General features: G+C 51.2%; 1 long non-coding RNA gene across 1 annotated transcript; it reads left to right on the plus strand.

Moving 5' to 3' along the window:
• The first annotated feature begins 880 nt into the window (after positions 1-880).
• Positions 881-5,103, plus strand: LOC117647514. Its single transcript, XR_004587832.1, has 3 exons — positions 881-1,441; positions 1,546-1,644; positions 2,559-5,103. It is a non-coding gene; the product is annotated as an uncharacterized LOC117647514 (long non-coding RNA).
• Positions 5,104-5,792: the final 689 nt, after the last annotated feature.

Here is a 5,792-nt window from a genome sequence, read left to right on the forward strand (position 1 = left end):
CACGACCGTGTGGACTCAGCCGGTCCCTGCCCCAGGTCAAGCCCATGATGTCACGATCCAGCGAACTCTGTTGATCACGCGCGGCAATAACAGCTAGTCTATAGCGTGGAGCTGCTGCGACCTGCTGTGAACGAATGGGAGCAAAGAGGCTGACACAGTCTAAACATAATCCAGGTATTTTTCGAACGCCAGCGCGTTACTTTGGTCACAAAATATTTACCAGCTGTATAAAAGCCGTCCATTTCTACCCGGGAAGCTTCTCCCACCACAGCGCACCGCCTGCACTTCGCCGGGTAGCGCAAGTGGCCAAACCATACGTCGCACGTGACTAAGAGTGAACATTTGCTCTCATTTTCACTAAAATAAAATCCATTTTTCAACTTTAAACGGCTCTGGAGCCTAAACCAAAAATCGTAGACTGTTTCCGTGACCGCCATTTGAAAGAGCAACCTTTTTTCTATCAAAATACATGGGTTTAGAATTTTTGTGACGCAAAGCAAAAGTTTGGCAGGCCTCTAAAACACTAAAAGCGGAGAAAAAAACACTTTTTTGAGCGTAGAATGGACCCAGTTCCGTTACCATTCGCTAAAAACGCATCCCGTAGGGTTCTTTCGGTCGGCCTGGATCCCGAGAAAAAAAAAGTCTCCGGGGGCAACAAGCTAGGACCAACACCGGATGCACAGGGCTTCAAATACTCCAAAGTTGTATTTTGTTTCAAATTACGTCAAATTTACAACTTTCAGCCATTGTAGCGACCCCTAAATATTTTTCGATCGGTCTCAAATTTGGTTTGCGGTGGTTTTAGGTAGGAATGAACCCTTTTCCGGGTGTGCCGGTATGGAATTCAAAAAAACGTGCATTTCAATACCCCTTAGCCGGCAGCCCTCTCTGATGATATAAAAAGAGCCTCTGGGCTCCGAAAACATTTGTTCAATGTATCGGAAAACATAGTCCCACCTGTGTATGAAAATTTGAATTAAATAAGTGTCCTTAATTTTTATGAAAGTGAGTGCATTAAACTTCCATTGTCTGTCCTTTAAAAAAAACGAGGAAAGCTGCGTTTTGCCTCTCAGCCTGTTGGGTAGGCAACCCAATCGACGCTCACGCAGCGCGTGAGTCGCAAAAGTGCAGTTTGTAGTTGGTCAGTTGGTCGCTAGATGGCGTCAAGCGCTCGAAAAGAACTGGGGCTGTCATCGGGCTGGCGGCGGACGGCTTAGCTGGAGTCAGCATTTCAACAGGGCCTCGGGTGAGTAGAGGGGGAACGGGGTGGTGCTTCAAAATGCGGAGCAAGCGGTGTCGGACAGTCAGTTTGCTACTGAAGTTCAGCATAGAAGCGTGTGTTAGTGTTAGTTGTGTGAAGAAAAAATGAACTCAGAAGGTCAGCGTTGTGACGAGGTCGTTGCGAAGAGACCTCGAGTGTTAGAAATAATAGATTTGTGCAGTACGTATAAAACACACGTGTGGAAAAAATTAGTGCATGAGTGAAAAAATGTATTATTCGGTTGTCTTAAATTCTTGATGTGTATTTTGATGGTTCTCCCGAAGATGCCTCGAAGAACATCCCTACACCTAGAGTGTACAAGATTCCGCGACGCAGGCTGTTCCCATCAGCCATCCCAGCGCCGCCTGCAGCAGAATCCTCATGTGAGTAATTATTTTAAAAAGAACTGGTCGAGCACAAAAGGCCACAGTGGCCTCGAAAAGAAGCGCTCGAAAAGAATTGGGGCTGTCATCGGGGTAGCGGCGGGCGGCTTAGCTCGAGTCAGCATTTCAGCGGTGGTCTCGGGTGGGAAGAGGGGGGAACGGGGTGGTGCTTATAATACGGAGCGGCGCCGGACTGTCAGTTTGCTACTGAAGTGCAGTGTGGGAGCGTGTAGTGTGCAGTGTGTCGCGAGTTTCGTGCTACTGAGAGTCGTTGTCAAAAAAATGGTCTCAAGCCAGGGACAGCTAGGGGAAGTCAACGGCTACGCGCCACGACTGTACCATGTGCACCAGCAGGGCAGCGAGACCTACGCGGTGCTCCTTTCTCTCGCAAGCAGAGTTGCAGCAGCAACTCGAATGCGCCGACGATACCATGAGACAAGGGGTAATGGACTCGCAAAGGAGCTGGCCGGAATCTCTGCCTTGCGAATTGTAGTCCACTATTTCTCCGACTAAATATGCGAATTTTGGGGTGGCTCGGGCATTTTCGGAAAGAGGACACCTTAAAGTATGCCCAAAATTCAAAAAAGTTTCAATTTTCCCACCATGGCTAGAACAGGAACAGCTTCACCGCTGCGCATTTGAGTAGCGCAACGGTGAAGCTGTTCCTGTTCTAGCCATGGTGGGAAAATTGAAACTGTTTCGAATTTTGGGCATACTTTAAGGTGTCCTCTTTCCGAAAATGCCCGAGCCATCTCAAAATTCGCATATTTAGTCGGAGAAATAGTGGACTACAATTCGCAAGGCAGAGATTCCGGCCAGCTCCGTTGCGAGTCCATTACCCCTTGTCTCATGACGATACCGACCGACGATAACGTTTTTCTTTCCCTCTCCTCCCCACGTCGTGCGTATGGCAGGGAAGAAGCGGCGCTGAACGACACCGCGACGGCAACCGGCGCCACGGCGGGGAACGCCAGCAGCGCCCCCGCCGACCTCCGGGACTCCGCACAGCGCCGCGGCGGGACCAGGACGACCGGCGGACCTACGCCGACGTGGAGCGGCGACGCTCCCCACGGGAGGAACCCCGGCGGTCCAGATCACCACGCTTCTCCCCAGTCCAGGTGACGGCCACGAACCAGCGGGAAGCTGCCTGGTCTCCGGATCCGTGGGACGACATCCTCGCGTCGTCTCCGGAGCGCGCACCGCGCACCGGTGGCCCCAGCCAGGGCTCCGGCCAGGACTCCAGCCAGGGCTCCGGACCGGAGCCGTCGGAACCATCCACTACACTACAAACCTAACTGTCTACTAAGTACACACTTACAAACGCACGCTTGCAAGTACACACTTACAAACGCATGCTTGGCCAAGTACACACTTACAAACGCATGCTTGCAAGTACACACTAACAAACGCATGCTTGACGCCGTATAACTCCATGCGTCAAGCATGCGTTTGTTAGTGGTCGCGGGGCCCGGAAGGCGGCCGATGCAACAGTATAACTGTTCATTGAATACTAGTTTCACGACTTGCTGTACCGATGCTTGGAATCGGGACACACTGGTTAATACGAGTAGGTTTCGCACAGCACTTTGAAGGCAAATATGAAAACTTATTTGCCAGTCCTAAAAGTCCGTACTCGTGTCCCGTGTCCCGTCTCACAATTATCCCGTCTTCCGTCGTGAACTCGACTCGCCAGCTCATGTTGCTGTATATAGTCGCTATCACTTTCGAGCATATGCAGCCATTCGTCACTTCACTTGGTGGGCATAGGGCTCGAGGAGCCCACCGGATAATAAGAACGTCGTCCCACCAATAAATTTTTTCAATAGCCAAGTCTCGGCCGCACAATATCGAAAAAAAAAAAAAAAAACAGAGTACACCCAGTTAATAAAGTCTCTAAACCTCTTCTGTCTAATTCTCCTCGCCCTGTCGGCCCTAAGGTGTTCAACGTATTCCTCATGAACACGCAGCACCTGCTCGAACCCGGACGGAGGTTTGAACGGAGACGTTTTGCGATGTTTTTAATTGCACGCTCTTTTAGCTGTACGTCGTAAGTCTAGCGGTTTTATGCTTGCTACAACTTGCAGCGTTTTGACCTGAGTTGTATTGTATGCCCTTAGTAGTCGTCTCAGGACTTTTTTTGCGAGATTTGAAGACTGGTTTTCATAACTTTGATGTCTAACCTCTCAAGGAAGACAGATGACGAGTATGCAGTTCGAGCAACGTAGACTGCCTCGTAATACGTAAACAGCCTCTCATGGTCCACTTGGTAGTTTCGTCTCGCCATACTCTACAAGTCGTGTAGCGTACATTGTGTGCTCCAACTGGAGCATGCCTGCAAGCACGCTCTAGCTAGCGCATGCCTGCCAAGCATGCACTTACTAGTGCATACATGCCATGTACACGCTTCCTGATACAGGCAACTCCCTATCCCTTATGCACTAGATGCATGCTTCAGTTAGCGTGTACATGGCATGTATGCACAGTGCATGCATACCAGGCATGCGCTAGATAGCTATCACGTGGGGGTTGGTCGGGTCGGCGAGGTCAATCCAGTTGCTGGCGTCGTGTCGATGCTCGGGCCCGCTTTCTTGCTATGGGTCATGAAGGCCTCCCATGAAATGTGCAGGTTGTGCCTGCCAAAAGACGTGTCCATACGACTCTTATCAATTTGAGCTGAGTCAACCCAAGCCTCATTCTTGAAAGGATTGTCTTTGAAGTTATCAGCCTCGGAGCCGTAGAAAGTTCCACGGCAGCCGATTCTCACCATTTTATGGGCGATCCAATTTTTTATCTCAATCCTATCGGGATGACAGTAAGTTGTATTTTGCTCTTCGTGAGTCAATCCCGGGATAAAGCCCCAATCAATTTTGTACCTTTTATAGCACCTCCTTACCTCCACATAGACTGTTACGGGGTCCTCCAGGTGGTGCACTGTCGCTGTATAGCTGAGGGGGCGTTCCATCCTAATGTTCGCCGGGTGAAGGTCAGCGAGTCAGTACACCGTTTTGTCTGCTGCAGTCGTCGTGGAGGCGGGGACGGCGCCCAGGCTGGCCGCGACGGCCAGGAGTAAGGTAGCCACTCTAGCCGTCATGTTGGTAGCACTGCGCTCGGGGCGGAACTGCAGGCTTCAGGTGTCGTAAGCAACTCCACACTTCGCCACGGGTGTAATGTTTTGGTTCGGAAAGGTTCAAAATCCATTCATGGTTCGATGGCCCACACCGCGAACCAGCGGGAAGCTGCCTGGTCTCCGGATCCGTGGGACGACATCCTCGCGTCGTCTCCGGAGCGCGCACCGCGCACCGGTGGCCCCAGCCAGGGCTCCGGACCGGAGCCGTCGGAACCATCCACTACACTACAAACCTAACTGTCTACTAAGTACACACTTACAAACGCACGCTTGCAAGTACACACTTACAAACGCATGCTTGGCCAAGTACACACTTACAAACGCATGCTTGCAAGTACACACTAACAAACGCATGCTTGACGCATGGAGTTATACGGCGTCAAGCATGCGTTTGTAAGCAGGGATGATACCCAAACCGAAACGATACCAGGGCGGTTACGACAGCAGTTTGCACTTATCACTAAATTGCAAAAAGCGTAGCACCTGGAACCAAGGGAACAGGTTTTCCTTGTTTATCAAGGCCTAGCGGAGTTTTGTCCCCATATGGGCCAAGTCCAAATTCCGCTTTCCTGAGTTTTGTTCTTTTGGGGGCCTAAATCAACAAAACTCAGGGAAGCGGAATTTGGACTTGGCCCATATGGGAACAAAACTCCGGTAGGCCTTGATAAACAAGGAAAACCTGTTCCCTTGCTTCTAGGTGCTACACTTATTGAGTTTTCGTCATAAGTGCAAACTGCTGTCGTAACCGCCCTGGTATCGTTTCGGTTTGGGTATCATCCCTGGGCGCTCCCGGCTCGCCGCTCTCGCTTGGTAAGTCCCGTTGGGAAAAGCGGAAAAGGGAAAACGAAGTTTCGCCTTGTGCGTTGCTCCGCCGCTGGCCCCGTTTTTCGTCTGGTTATTGGTCCTCTCTTCGAGCCGGGCGCCTCGCCCGCTAATTCGGCTATCTCTGTTTTGCAGTGTACTCCGTCTCGTCCGCCAACAGTCCGCCCGATCCCCGCCGGCTCTCGCCTTCTGCAGCGCC

This window comes from Thrips palmi, unplaced genomic scaffold (assembly GCF_012932325.1).
Source record: "Thrips palmi isolate BJ-2018 unplaced genomic scaffold, TpBJ-2018v1 HiC_scaffold_2, whole genome shotgun sequence".
Classification (NCBI taxonomy): domain Eukaryota; kingdom Metazoa; phylum Arthropoda; class Insecta; order Thysanoptera; family Thripidae; genus Thrips; species Thrips palmi.